Source organism: Protopterus annectens, chromosome 9.part0, assembly GCF_019279795.1.
Source record: "Protopterus annectens isolate FY-2018-M chromosome 9.part0, PAN1.0, whole genome shotgun sequence".
NCBI classification, from domain to species: Eukaryota; Metazoa; Chordata; order Ceratodontiformes; family Protopteridae; genus Protopterus; species Protopterus annectens.
The window spans coordinates 1,947,022,574-1,947,037,697 of NC_056743.1; the positions used below are offsets into that span (position 1 = coordinate 1,947,022,574).

The 15,124-nt window shown below is 47.4% G+C and overlaps 1 protein-coding gene across 1 annotated transcript in view; it reads right to left on the reverse strand.

Annotated features, from left to right (window-relative positions):
• The window catches only part of TNPO2 (transportin 2), a gene marked incomplete in the record, with an annotated part of 2,382,582 nt that overhangs the window by 2,288,480 nt on the left and 78,978 nt on the right, over positions 1-15,124 (reverse strand).

Consider the following 15,124-nt stretch of genomic DNA (forward strand, 5'->3'; position numbering starts at 1 on the left):
AGTTCAGAGACACGTCTGGCTGAGGTAATAGCTACCAGAAAGAGTTTTCCAAGACAGGAACTTAATGGAGCAGGATGCAGCCGGTTCAAAAGGGGGCATAATCAAGGAAGCTAGTACCAAATTAAGGTGCCAAGGAGAAGGGGGATCTCTTACTGGGGGCCTAAGGAGAGTAGTCCCTCTGAGAAAGGTTTTACACAGCTTATGAGAATGTTTAGATTAGAAAAACCAACATGAAAATTAGAGATAGCCTCTAGGTGAATCTTGACTGTGGCAGAAGCGGACCCGGAATGGAAAAGCTCTGTTAAGAACTCCAAGATTTCATGCACTGGGGCTGAAAAGGGATGTTCCTAGCCTCTGCCCAACAAGAGAAATGTTTCCATTTGCTAGCATAAGTCTTCCTAGTGGCGGATTTGTGAGAGGAGACAATCTTACGCACGGCTGGGGAAATGCTGGGAAGCCTGGCTAAGGTTTGAATTGGATCAACCAAGCTGTGAGCTGGAGTGTTTGGAGGGATTGATGCAGCTCTCCTGATTGATGAAACAGTAAGTCTGGAATAGGATCCAGAGTCCAGGGCTGCTCGATGAGGTAACTGTGCAGGAATGGAAACCATATCTGTAGAGGCCAGTAGGGGGCAATGAGGATCATTTTGCAACCCAACGGAATAGCTTTCTGTACGAGTTTGGGTATAAGAGGGAACGGAGGGAAGGCATAACGTCCCTGAGGCCAATCGTGGACTAGAGCGTCTCTGGGAAGGTGATCGGGAAGGGGTAAAAGGGAGTAGTTGCTGGATTTGGTGTTGAAGGGGGTGGCAAACAGATCGGCAGCAAGGCTGTCCCCATCGGCGGAAGATCAGATCCGCAACTACCTGATTCAGAGACCACTCGTGAGGCGTGAGAATAGCTCTGCTGAGCCTGTCAGCTATGACGTTGGACTTCCCAGTGATGTGCGTCGCAATCAGAAATCGTTGGGAAGAAATCTTCCATTGCCAGAGTCGGAGTGCCTCTCGACATAGGGGGTAGGACCTGATTCCGCCCTGCTTGTTGATGTACCACACCACTGACATGTTGTCCATTTGAATTGCAATGGTCCCAGAAGGGAGAGAGTCCTGAAGGGCTTGTAATGCTAGGTGCACGGCTCTCATCTCCAAGACATTTGTGTGCAGATGGTACTCATGAGGCTGCCAAGTGCCTTGGACTGTCCTGCCCTGATAATACACCCCCACCCTATCAGTGAGGCATCCGTGGTCACTGTGGCAACCGGAAGGGACTGAATGAAGGGTCTGCCCAGAGTCACTAGACGGGAGACCATCCACCAGGAAAGGTGTCTTTTGCATGCTTCTGTAATCATGATCATACTAGACATGGGGAGCTGTTGGAAGGACCACTGTGTGAATTAGAAGCCACTGAAGGATTCTCATGTGAAAACGGGCCAGAGGTATCAGAAGAATTGTCGCTGCCATACAGCCTAGGGTTTGAAGGACATACCTGACTTGTACCCTTTTGCACTGCATGAGGAATTGAACCCGCTGGCGAATTGTGGACACCATGTTCGAAGGTAGCTTTGAGTACATGCTCCTTGTGTCCAAGTCTGCTCCTATACAAGTAATAGATGGACAGGGCAACAAGGCAGATTTTTTGAAATTTATAGTAATGCCTAGCTGAGAGCAAATTGAAATTGTGTAGTCCCTGGCTTGAAGTAGTTTATGCCTGGTAGTAGCAGTGAGGAGCCAGTCGTCTAGATATGGAAACACTTGGAATCCTTGACGCCTCAGGTGAGCCGTGACCACTGCTATACATTTGGTGAACACCCTGGGGGCTGTGGTGAGACCAAAGGGCAGAGCTCTGAACCGATGACTGGCTCCCAGCCGGAAGTGAAGGCACCTCCTGGAGCGTCTGCCCATCTTGATATGATAGTACGCATCCTGGAGGAGATCTATGGAGCACATCCAATTGTCCTGACCAAGAAAGGGTAGAATGGACTGTAGTGTGACCATCCGAAACTTTGTTCTTTGAACAGACTTGTTCAGTCTGCTGAAATCCAAAATAGGTCTCCAGTCCCCTGTCTTTTTTGGTACCAAGAAGAACCTTGAGTAAGTTCCAGATTCATATTGGTCTGCCGGGATTTCCTGGATGACTTTTTTCTAGCAGTTTTGAAACTTCTATAACTGCTTGGTCCCTCAGATTGGGTGGAACATCTGGGGGAGACTTGCGTGACGGTAAAAGGGGTTGAAAGAATGGGATTCTGTAACCTCCAGATATGATTGAATGTACCCATTTGCCTTGCGTTAGGTTTAACCAGGCCTTTGGGTACATTGAAAGTCTTCCCCTGACTGTCTCCAGAGGCGGACAGTCAGGCAACACTTGAGGGATGTTGGAAGGGCTTGTCAGAGAAAGATTCTCTGCTGCCCTGATTCTGCAGACCCCCTCTGCCACGAGGGCGGCATCTGTTATTTCCTAATCTGCCCCTGGAGGAAAAATCACCACGTGTTAGGCGAAGCTCCCTGGGATTTGCAAAACCACATTTTCCCACTCTTCTGACCCTTGGGGTATGGTCTGGAAGGAGTGGAAAAACAGACTCCCACAGCAGAGAGAGTCTTGCCTTCCTGCTCACACCTAGTGAGCGTCTCAAGAAACTGTCAGGAGTGTTGGCGAATGACGCTCTAGAGAATTCTGCAAAGTTACACAGCCGCATCCATGCATGTCTCCAAGTGCCACACCTGTACTTGCAGCTCTATTCGCACCATCAGCTGCGTAGGAAATGAGCCTCATGGAGGAGTTGACTACGGAGTTGAGGGTTGCCAGCTGAGAAGCCACTTCAGCCTGAACCCTTCAGCCGATGGATCCTGAAGGGCATCTTCAAGCTCTTTCAGGAGATCCCTCTGAATCCTGGTGAAATGGCAAAAATAGTTCAGTGAACTCATGGAGAAGGTTGCTGAAGCAAACATTCGCTTCCCGTATCTGTCCATGGTCCTGGACTCCTTGTTAGGAGGATGGACAGAGGAAGTTTCCGCCAACTCCTTTTTAGTGGCTGCTGCTACCACCATGGCATCTACGGGAACACCCTTAACAAAGAACTGCTTGTCCGGGGGAGCAGTGAAACTTACTTGGCCTCCTCGGGGTTGGTTCCACTGTATCCGGGGCTGACCAAGCCCTTCGAGCCACCACTGACATTAGTGGATCGAAGGGCTGAGAAACCCAGGAGGTGGAGGGTCGGGAGCCGAACACATCCAGGAATACAGATTCATCCTCGGTAAGGGCAAGAGTATTCCAGTTCCCCCTCTGTTTAAGCATTTCTAGGATGTCCGCAAAGGAAACATCCTCAGAGGGGGATCACGGGGACCCTTCCGATTCATCCAAATCCGTATCTGAAGTGACAGACTCGGGGGAGTCAATGTGCTTCCTCTTGTACTTCTTCCGAGGGGGCTCCTCTGAATGATCAGGGGAGGCCTCGGAGGAAGAGGAAACACCCAATGGGGTGGTCTGGAGCACTGGTTCCCGACGCTTGGGATCTGGAGGAGGAACAGAGGTTGACGCAGGCACTATGGGGGACGAAGCCAGTGGGGTCGAAGGTGTAGCTGACTGGGAGGCCAGCACACTCCATGACATCGAAGGAGTCCCTGCCACAATGCAGAGAAGGCTCCAGCGAAAATGGAATCCACCTAGGGAGATTGCTCCGAGGCCAATGTAGGAGCAGAGCTCACCTGCGCCGATACTCCGAGGGAGAAAGTGGGGTCGGACAAGGGTCCAATGCCACTCGCCCCCTCAGAGCAGACGAGGGAGTCACTGCACCCTGATCCCTCGACGGAAGGCACCATCAATGGGATCAGAGCAGACTGATCCGAAGGAGAAATCGTAATTGGAGCAGACGTTTCCACGACTCTAATCCCAATAAACTCCGGCTCCGAGCAATGGAGTCTGAGGAGGAACATCGATAGAAATGGACGGAGCAGACACCTGATGAGGGCTGGGCAACATTTTGGCCAGTGCCTGCGACTTCCACAACCTACTGACCACTCTCTCCACATCGTGGTCCGAGAGCCTAGAGGACCAAGAAGAATGTGAAGATCTAGGACTACTGTCACTCTGCAAAAGGGGAGACAGAGGAGCCGAATAAAGTCTAGCGAAGGGGACCTCTGCCTTTTTTGGGTCCTTGACGGCTCAGAGGGTACTAGTGGAGCCGACGAAGCAGTCTCCTCGGTTCCAGCCAGGACCGAAGAGGTAGTAGGCAAGATTGGGGCCAATGACTGCTCCGAGCTGGGAGCAGACGATTTGGCCAGTTTAGGGGATTTCACTGGCTGAGCCTTGGCCGGTGAATCCTGAGGCTTGAGAAGACCTCTCAAAATAAGTTTATATTCTTGCGCTCCTGCAGAACTCTTGGGCTAAATGCATGGCAGATAGAACAAGAGTCCTGCAGGTGCATAGCGCCTAGGCAATAAACGCAAGATGTGCCCATCTGTCAGAGACATCTTCTGACAGCATGAGTCACACTTCTTGAATCCAGACACTTTAGGTTCTTTAGATATACCCTGTCAAAACAAAAAGGAAATCACAACTCTAAATACTTAGGCCAACAGGCCAGCACAAGACTAAACTACAGGAGAGAGGGGGGGGGGACTAATTTAAACTAGTTCTAAGGGGAGGAAACAACTACAATACACTAGCTAAAACTTTTAGTTATGTACTTACCATAACTTCGGATGTATGGGATCCATCTCGCCTACATTCATAACAGATGGGTTCGGAGCCGATCCATCGGCTCCGACTCGGCAAATACACTAGCACGAAGTCTCTCATTGGCTGGGCTACTCCCTATCCCAGGATGCACTACACCTGCTTCCCCAGATCTTGTTTGTTCGCTTTCATACATCCATGCAAACACAGAAAAACTAGTAGTCACTATAACCAACTAAAGTTCTTCAAGAAAGATCGCCAAGAAAAAAGGGACTACAGCTCCTCTAAATCCGAATGGAAGGGGGAAGGAGGGTGGGTACTTATGAATGTAGATGGATCCCATACATCCGAAGTTATGGTAAGTACATAACTAAAAGATGTAATGGGATCCTATCTCGCCTACATTCATAACAGATGGGACAGCGTCCCTAGCACCTACATCACGGGTGGCTCATTGGAAAACACCCCTGAGAACTGTGGAACCAAAGGAAGCTCTGCCTCGAGAAACCACATCCAATTTGTAATGAGAAATGAAAGTGTGCGGAGAAGTCCAGGTTGCCGCAGCACAAATATCATCTATTGATAACTCGGAGTGAAAAGCTACGGAAGTAGCCATTGCCCTGGTAGAATGAGCCTTGACTGGAAAGGGAAGGTCTTTGTTAGCCTGTGAATAAATAAAAATGATACAATCTTTAATCCATTTAGATATGGAGGTTTTTGTTACTGGTTGACCCAATTTGTTCACTGCAAAGGAAACAAACAATTGATTTGATTTCCGCGTTTGAGCGGTTCTATTCAAATAAAAACGCAGTTGTCTATGTATGTCCAATTGATGCAAAGTATATTCTGCGTTATTAGAGAATTCTGGAAAAAAGACAGGGAGTTCTATAGTTTGTTGAATACAGAAAGAGGAGGCCACTTTTGGTATAAATGCAGGGTTTAATTTCAATGAAACTATGCTTGTGAAAAATCAAATAGGGAGGATCAGAACAAAGAGCTTGAAGTTCTGAAACTCGCCTGGCAGACGTTATGGCTACTAAAAAGGCCGTTTTCCAAGACAGAAATTTTAAATCACAGGTAGCAGCTGGTTCGAAAGGACGGGCAGTTAGGGCAGCAAGAACCATATTCAAATCCCAAGGGGGGACAGGATGAGATAAAGGAGGCCTAAGGAGCCAAGCCCCTTTAAGGAAAGCCTTACAAAGTTTGTGAGACATCAATGAAGGTTCAAATGAAGCATGAAAATTAGAGATCGCCGCTAGCTGAACCTTAATGGTAGAAACTGAAGAGCCCGACTGAAAAGGAGGCCAGAAAATTCAGAACCTCCGATACTGGTGCAGTGAGAGGATCTATACCCAGTTCTTGAGCCCAGAAGGCAAACCTTTTCCATTTACTGGAATAAAGTTTGATGGTGGAAGGTTTATGAGAAGAAGACAGTATGTGGACCACGTCCGGCAAAGAGCATTGTCTCGGACTAAGGATGGAAGTGGAGTAACCATGCTGCCAACTTCAGGGACCTGAGAGACGGATGAAGCCGTCCTGACTGATGAGTCAACAGGTCTGGCACGGATCCAAAACCATGGACCTTCTATCGCATGCCTCTGTAGGAAAGGAAACCAAACTTGACGAGGCCAGTGCGGGGCAATCAAAATCATCTCGCTCTCCATGTAAATGGCCTTCTGTATCACCCTCGGTAGGAGGGGGAATGGAGGGAAGGCGAGAAGACCGGGGCCAAATGTGAGTCAGAGCGTCCCTGGGGATCTGTACCTGAGAAGGGAACAGTGTGAAGAAGTCTCTGCATTTCGCATTGTGAGGGCTGGCAAACAGGTCGCAGCAAGGAAGACCCCATCTGTCGAAGATTTTTGCAGCTATACCCTGGTTGAGGGACCACTCGTGGGGTAAAAGAATGGTCCTGCTTAATCTGTCCAAGAATCACATTGGACTTCCCCGGTATGTGCGTTGCCATTAGAAAGCGGTTGGTGGCTACCGCCCAGTGCCAAAGTCTCATGGCTTCTCTGCATAGTGGGTAAGACCTGGTTCCACCTTGCTTGTTTATGTACCACACCACCGACATGTTGTCGGATAGGATAGTAATCGGGCCCTGTGGGAGAGCGTGATGGAGAGCTTGGAGTACCAATAGTACCGCTCTCATCTCCAGGACATTGATATGCAAATGCGTTTCCTGGATCTGCCATGTGCCTTGGACCGACCTGTCCAGGTAATGACCCCCCCACCCTACCTGGGAGGCGTCCGTAGTCACAGTGGCAACGGGACGTTGAGGTATAAAGGGTCGCCCCTGGTCGAGATTTGATTGGAGAAGCCATCAATGCAGATCGACGGCAACTTTCCGTGATTATGATTAAGTGGTTCAAGGGAAGTTCCTGATAAGACCATTGAACCGACAGTAGCCATTGTAAAATTCGCATGTGAAGTCTGGCCAAAGGAACTAAAAGTATGGTTGACGCCATCGAGCCCAACAGTTGTAGGATCCGATGGGTCGGGGCTCTTAGTAGGGGAACAGGATTTGACTTGATCTTGTAGGACCTGAATTCTTGCTGCCGGTAAAAAGGCGCGCATTCTTTTTGTGTCTAAGTCTGCGCCTATGAAAGTAATACGCTGAGATGGCTGTAGTACAGATTTTTGCAAATTGAACGTGATCCCCAAGAAACGGCCCAAGGTGAACGTGGCTCTGAGCACTTGGGAGTAGTAGATGCTCGGAGGTGGCAGTAAGGAGCCAGTCGTCTTGATAAGGAAACACCTGGAATCCCAGACTTCTCAGGTGAGCAGTTACCACTGCCAGACACTTGGTGAACACCCTGGGGGCTGTGGTGAGACCAAAGGGCAGTGCTCGGAATTGGAAATGACTGACTCTGAGGCGGAAGCGTAAATGTCTCCTGGACTCTTGAGCTATGGGAATGTGATAGTAAGCGTCCTGGAGATCTATGGAGCACATCCATGCATCTTTTTCCAGCAAAGGAAGAATAGATTGAAGAGTGACCATTCGGAATTTGGACTTCTTTACAAAACGATTCAATGAACTGAGGTCCAAAATGGGCCTGAAGTCCCCTGTCTTTTTTGGTACCAAAAATAATCTTGAGTAAGTTCCTGATCCGATCTGGTCGATGGGGACAGGCTGGATGGCTCTTTTTTCTAGCAGCTTTGAAACCTCTAATGCTGCTTGATCCCGCTGACTGGGTGGTACGTCCGGGATTTCCCTTAAAGAAAGGGGGGGTTTGTTGAAGGGGATGATATATCCTCCGGTAATACGAAGCACCCACTGATCGCTTGTTATGGATTCCCAAGCTTGTGGGTGCGCCAAAACGCGACTCGACTGGCTCTGGAGTTGCACAGTCGGGCAACAACTCAGGGACGCTGGTTGTATGAAGAACCATGAAAGGAATCGCGGTCTCCAGAGTTACGGGGGCCTCTGCCACCTCTGGGCGGCGTCTTCCAAATCCCCTGCCTCTGGAGGGGAATCACTGGGTGGAGTAGGGAAAGACTTCTGAGATTTTCTAAACCACATTTTCCTCCTCTCCCAGCCTTGGGGTAAGGCCTAGAAGGAGCGGAAAATCGGGCCCCAACGGCAGTCAAAGTCTTGCCCTCCTGCTCGCACCGAGTTAGTGTGTCCTTCACCTTGGGTCCAAACAAAGATGACCCATCAAAGGGGCCGTGAAGGAAGACTTGAAGGCCTCCGCACGAACACAAGCGTAACCAGGCTTGTCTCCTGAGGGCAACGCCTGTTCCCGCTGCTCTACTCGCCCCTTCGGCCGCATATGAAATGAGCCTCATGGACGAGTTAACAATAGAAAGGAGGGTAGTCATCTGTGCGCCAACAGTCGGGGCCAGCGCCTCAGGTAGGTTACCAACAAGAGAGTCATTTAGCTCTTTGAGAAGATCCCTTTGGAGCCTCGTAAAATGACATAAGTAGTTCAGCGACCGTAAGGCAAAGGCCGCTGAAGACAGGGTACGCTTCCCGTACCTATCCATGCTCCTAGAATCCTTAGGAGGATGAACAGACGTCGAAGCCTCTGCCACGTCCTGCTGTGTGGCAGAAGCCACCACCAAAGCATCTACAGGCACACCCTTTGTGAGAAACTCCTTCTGGGGGGGGCTGACAAAAATTTATTGGGCCTCGCAGGCACCGGTTCCACAGAATCAGGGTGTTCCCACACCCTTCGAGAAACCAAATCAAGAAGTTCATCGAAGGGCGGAGACACCCAGGAGGCGGAAGGCTGGAAAGGCCTTGAGGAAGACTGACTCCTCAGCTGAAGGGGTTTTGGCTTGCCAGTCACCTCTCTGTCTCGGAATCTCCTAGATGTCTGAGAAGGAGATATCATCCGAAGATGATTTGGGAGACCCTTCTGCGTCATCGAGGTCAGTATCCGATGTAACAGACTCATCTTGGGAGTCTACGTGCTTCCTCTTACACAATTTCTTCCTTGGTGGTTCGTCCGAAGCAGATTCGGATGGACCACCCGGAAGAAGGGAACCGCCAATGGGGGTATCCTCAGGCCCTGGGGCCCCGCTGCCGGGGGGTTGCAACACAACAGAGGCACCAGTCTCCAAATCTAGGGACGGTGAGGTAGAATCTTGCTGAACCGGCAAAGACATGGCTAGCGCGCTCCTCATGACCTCAAAGGCCGGACCTCCAGAATCCAAGGAGGTCACTGGTCTAGAGGCCACGATGGCACCAGGACTTCCAGCAGCCGATGCTCCAAGAGGAAGACTAGGTACCGAAGCACCCAAACCCAAAGTGTTCCCTTCGGCTCCGGCTGAAGAGGTCGCAGTGCCAAACCCTGAACCGGAGGACAGGGTAGGAAGCACAGTCGAAACAGAGAGGCCTGTAAGGGGTCTCTGCTCCGACCGTATGGCTCCACCACCACCAACGGCTCCGAAGAGGTTGGAGGAGGAATCAAATGTGTTGGAGGGGGGATCGGCTCCAAAGCAAACTGTGCTGAAGCAGAGACCAATTTAGTAAACACTGGAGATTGGAATAGCCTCTGTAAAACCCTATCCAGGTCCGAATCTGAAAGTCTCGATTATTTAGAGGAGGTAGACAACCGAGAAGACTTTCCTCTCTGCTCCGAGAGAGAAGGGGACCGGCTCCGAAACGGCTCCAATGCTATCGGCGCCGACTCCACCACAGCATGGACCACCATCGGCACCGAAGGAGCCTTCTTCGGAGCCGAGGGGGAAGAGTCTGAGCTGCACACCTCCACCGGCTCCGAAGCCATTGGAACCGATGGGAGGTGATTCACCTCTCGATACTCCAACTTGCGGCTCCGAAGGCAATGGAGCCGAGGTAGGAGGTATCTAGGCAGACCCTTCGCCCCCGAAGTCAGTGGAGCCAAGGAAGAAGAGGTCAATTTTGTCTTTTTAGAAGTCGGCTCCGACGGACTTGTCGGAGCTGACGATCTTTTCTTTTTGGAAGCAACAGGTGGATTTAAGGCTTCCTCAAAAGAAGGTTTGATAAGTCCTTTCAATATTAACTTGTTCTTGCATTCTTGAAGAACTCTAGAGGAGAACGCATGACAGACGCTACAAGTCTCTTGCAGATGTTTCGGCCCCAAACAATACTGAATGACTGTCTGTAACGGACATTTTATAACTGCACCGAGTGCATTTTTTAAAACCTGACTTTTGTTCCTTAGACATGATACAGGCAACAACAAGTAAAACTCTATGGAAATCTTACTCTACCACAACAAGTATAGCACTATACACAAATTGCACCAACTGAAAAGCGCGAGACACAGTGGCGCGAGTACTGGTGAAAGTTTACCTCACAACAATAAGAAACAAGTAAACGGCCCAAAGCCCTCTAATTTAAACGGGCTTTGCCCGAAAAACAACTAACCAAAAGTTAAACAAACTAATAGCACTCAAAAGGTAGGGCAAAGGCCCTCTAACTTAAACGGGCCTTGCCCGACTGAATAAAATAAATTTCTGAAAGCACTCAAGCACTCAAAAAAAAAAAATAAGAAATAGTAAGAAATAGCTGTTTGGTTAATATAGACAAAAATTCCCTAGGTCAAGGACCAATAAGGTAAAAAGAACCACTTAGCTCCAGCCAAGTCGAGACCACGTCCAGCTTGTTAAGCGGCAAACGAGATCTGGGGAAGCAGGTGTAGTGCATCCTGGGATAGGGAGTAGCCCAGCCAATGAGAGACTTCGTGCTAGTGTATTAGTTGCCGAGTCGGAGCCGATGGATCGGCTCCGAACCCATCTGTTATGAATGTAGGCGAGATAGGATCCCATTACATCTACTAGTTATCGCTATAAGATATAACAATTATATATAACAACAAATACCCTAATCGGACACAAAAAAGGCAGATTAATAAAGTTATACAAGCCTGAGCCAGTAACCATGAGCCTCGCAGCTGAAGCGGCAAATGAGATCTGGGTAGCTAGCGCTAGGCATCATGGGATAAGGGGTAGCCACGAGCCAGTAAACAGCTCTCGAGCTATAGAAGATGGACAAGTAGGAGCCGAGGATCAGCTCCGATCCCAACAAGCAAGAAACGAAGGAGAGACAACTTAGACGTTCCACTCACCAAATTGAAAGTAGTCTCGAGTCCAGGTGCCCATCAGTAGCCAGTATCCACCAGATCACACACTTAGTTCACCGAAATTACAGCTGTGCAAGAACAGTAGATATAAGGAATACTGCAACAAGACATACCTCTGGAATATATGAAGACATTTCAGAGCTATTGGACTGCCTGTCCCAGGTTGCAACAGATCACAGAGCAGCATTCTACCCTCTCAAAAGGATGCCACAATATGTGGATAACTTGACTAAATGTCTTAGTTTTTGGTGTCAAAGGGGGATCGACATCTCTCAGCTTGGGAAGATGCGACTAACGGACCATTCTACTTTGCTAGGGATGGTATGCAACACCCTCCTCCTTTAGGCTTTCAAAACAGGGGCCAACAGTCCACCCCTCGCTCCACTGCTTTAGGCAATGCCAACTAGACAAGCCTCCCAACATAGCAAAACCAAATCTGTACAAATCTGAAAGATATTTGTCTGACAGCCAGGAGTCAAACTAGTCCCTGAAGCTGCCCCCACTCTGGAAAAGACTGTAGTTACAGATATGTAGTTTAAGGCAGCAGAGAGCACCCCAGCAGTGCAAGGCTATAATGCCTCCCATACATTTATCAGCAGTATAAGGCTGCAATGCCCTCCACACATTTACACCATATACTGCAAAGGAAGAGAAAAGTGGTCTCAACAGTTGAAAGTCACCTCAAGACTGGTCAAGTCATACAATGCACTAGCTTCTCCATGTCTAGCTCATCCTACGCAGAGTCCCATACCAAAATCACTGCAAGCAGTAAATACCCTCTAGGACCTAGGATGCCAATACAAAATACTAAATGAACTTGAGTCGCACTGCACCCAACAGAAATGCCTGGCGACCAACTACTCTACAATAAGAAACTTACTCAACTTCCAATATTCAGGCTTAGAGACACCCGGACTTATTAAACACAAGTGCTCTAGACCAGCTTGTCCATACATCCACTAGGGGACAAACATCCTCTACCTTATCCTCTCAAACATGAGGGAACTTTGCATCCATCTGTGCGTAATGTCCTCACTTGTCAGACGAAACCATAAAGCTATGCTATTTTAAACAAAGCTAATATCTGTGACCCCATTTAACATTTGAGAATTATTCCACAGCAAATCAGAGTGATACCTGGCAAAATTTCAAACTCCCAACAATCTACAATAATTCTGCCACTTGTGTAGAGCTGTCAACAGAAACTCCAGTCATGTAAAAAGCTGCACTGAGGCAGCTGTAGCCACCCAGAATAAGCAGAGAGACTAAACAAAAATAAATGGCCAAAGTTAAGTGCAATGCCTTCCAAGAAACCCCCAAAACTAAGCAAGCAACTTAAGGAATCTTACCAAGTCCAAAATCAAGGAGGAGGTACAAAAGGACAAAAACAGTCTTCAGCAATAATATACACTGTGCTAAACTATGAAAAATACTTTCAGAGCCAGAGCAAACCTACTGGCCAATAAAATTTACCCAGACCCCTTCTTACAATGTGGGAGGTGAACAGGAAGAGTCCAGAATAGTCAGAGCAAAGCTTGATCTGTACCTAGAGAAGGAATCACGATTTGTAAAAGTATACACAGAGAACAGAACCAGCTTCTAGATTACAATTTTTCCAAAGAGCCACAGGTGAACTACAGGAGCAGGCAAAAACCCAGAGCACTTTAAGGCTAAAAAATGTATTTTTTGAAAAGGATACTAGCAGTTTCACATCTGGGAGGGGAATAAAGCCAAGAAAAAAACAGCAATTAAAGTAGAAGCACAGACTTCCATGCACCTTAGCATATATAACACCTTAATTTTAGGGTGGGTAACGCCTTTAAGTTTTTGTGTCTTTCGGCTTTTCCCGGTTAGGGGTTGCCACAGCGGAACTCCGGTCTGCTAATGATTGAACGCCCATTCACGCATGTCGCTACAGAAGACGCTTTATCTGAGAATCGAACGGGCAATGTTTGAGGAGACAACGCTACCGCAGCACCACCACAACTGTTAATTTGGAACAGTTACCCAGTATGGTTAAATGTTAGCTGAAGATGTGCATATTTGTGCGTTTAACAGGCTATGGTTGTGGTCTTGGGGGGAGGGGGTGTATGAGGGTTTTCACTAAAACAAAAACTTAATTTATAAATCCTGAGAGATGTGCACATTTAAGAGTTATGCTTAAGAGTTGAGTTATTTAAAACTCAATCAAAAAAAAAAAAGAAAAAAAAAAAGCTTGTGTCACGTATACCAGCATCTGCTCAAAAGCTGTTGAGAGAACTCAAAATCATTACACATTTCAAAAAGCAAAAAATGGAAAAGGGCTACAAGTCAAACTAAGCAAATGACCTTTCAGGTCGCAACTACTCAAAACTGCTATGCAACCAAACCAAAAAATCAGGGCTTTTCCTCCATACAACCATCGAATCACAACCAGTCAGCACTCACTGCAAGGTCCTAAAACCAACCTCCATTGTACAGATCACGTCCAATCCACACTTGGTTCAATGCCCTAGGAATCTAGCCCTCCAATTTAAAAGTGCCTCCTATACAATGATCCAAGCACAATAAAAAATAGCAGAACCTAGTAGAATCTCTATTTCTTGCCTCTAACCATTTAAAACTCTACATCAGTCCTCCTAAACAGTATTTCCACCCCATCTCTTCAATTGCACCTCTACCTTAATCACTCCTGTCCAAATACATATTTGTTGCACAACCTCCCAAGCAAAGACTGAAGTTGGTCACTTGTGATCAGTGCTGTTTATCTGAATCTGTTAACCAGTGTACAAATACATTTAAGGAGACCTTGAGCCAGCTTTAAACTCTGGAAAGGCAGGCTAAAGGCTAACTAATACAGATGTTTAGTTATGCCCCACCCACCAAAGTCTGGTACCAGGACTTGACAGAAGGCAGTTGATCAGAGATCTGTGAAAATTATTAAGTGAGGTCCCACAGTTAGTGTTTGTGGGCATACATGCCTCTACACAACATGCAAGGAAGTGTGGGTAATCCTACAATTAAGTTCTTTAACAGAATGCTCCACATCTCCCACCCCTTTTGACCACAATCCTTACTAGATACAAAACCTTCATTTCATTCTGGGCAGGATGCCCTCTCCAACTAAGCAAAACCACCCCCCTCCAATTTTTTTTTTCTTTGGACTGGCACATGTGGAAGACTTCCCATCTTTACTTTCAGACATGCATAAGTTTTCCTGCTTTAAGAGAGAATCTCTCATGCATTACTGGGCATCTGCACAATACCCATTTGCCTTTTCTGGGCAGACATGCCTCACAACTCTCACGTATGGCACTTATGCTTAAAATGTTTTTTTAAGTAAAAGCCCGCAATCAAAGAGAAATCAAAGGGAATAAACTTGATCTCAATACTCGCTTGTTACAAGCTAACACCATTACCAAACTGAAATACACTTGTGAAAATATAACATATCAAGAAAGATCGGCAGATTCCTGAACGTCAGGCTTTAAACCAGAGTGACAGCGAGCCACAATCATCCAAGACTATCCAAGTCATTCCAAATTCCATATACACTGTAATGCATCAACTCACAGTGCCACAAATTCTTAATAGCCTTATCTAGGGTGCCAAGTTGATCTACCCAGTGTCTTAACAGCAGAAACAGATGTTTAAAGATACTTGTTTTACAATCAATAGCATGAGGCCTAAGAAAAATACTAAAAATCAGCAAGTATAAGAAAAGAAACTGAGACGTGAAGTCAGCTTAAAGTAAATGGTTAAGTCCTTTCAACAAGAATGCCTTCATTAGATCCTGCTATACTAAACTTTGCTCAAATTTAGAGGCCTAGCCAACCCCCCCCCCCCCCCCATGACAAGTTACTCTTGATGAACATCTGGCAACTATAATCATATTTAAAATGAAAC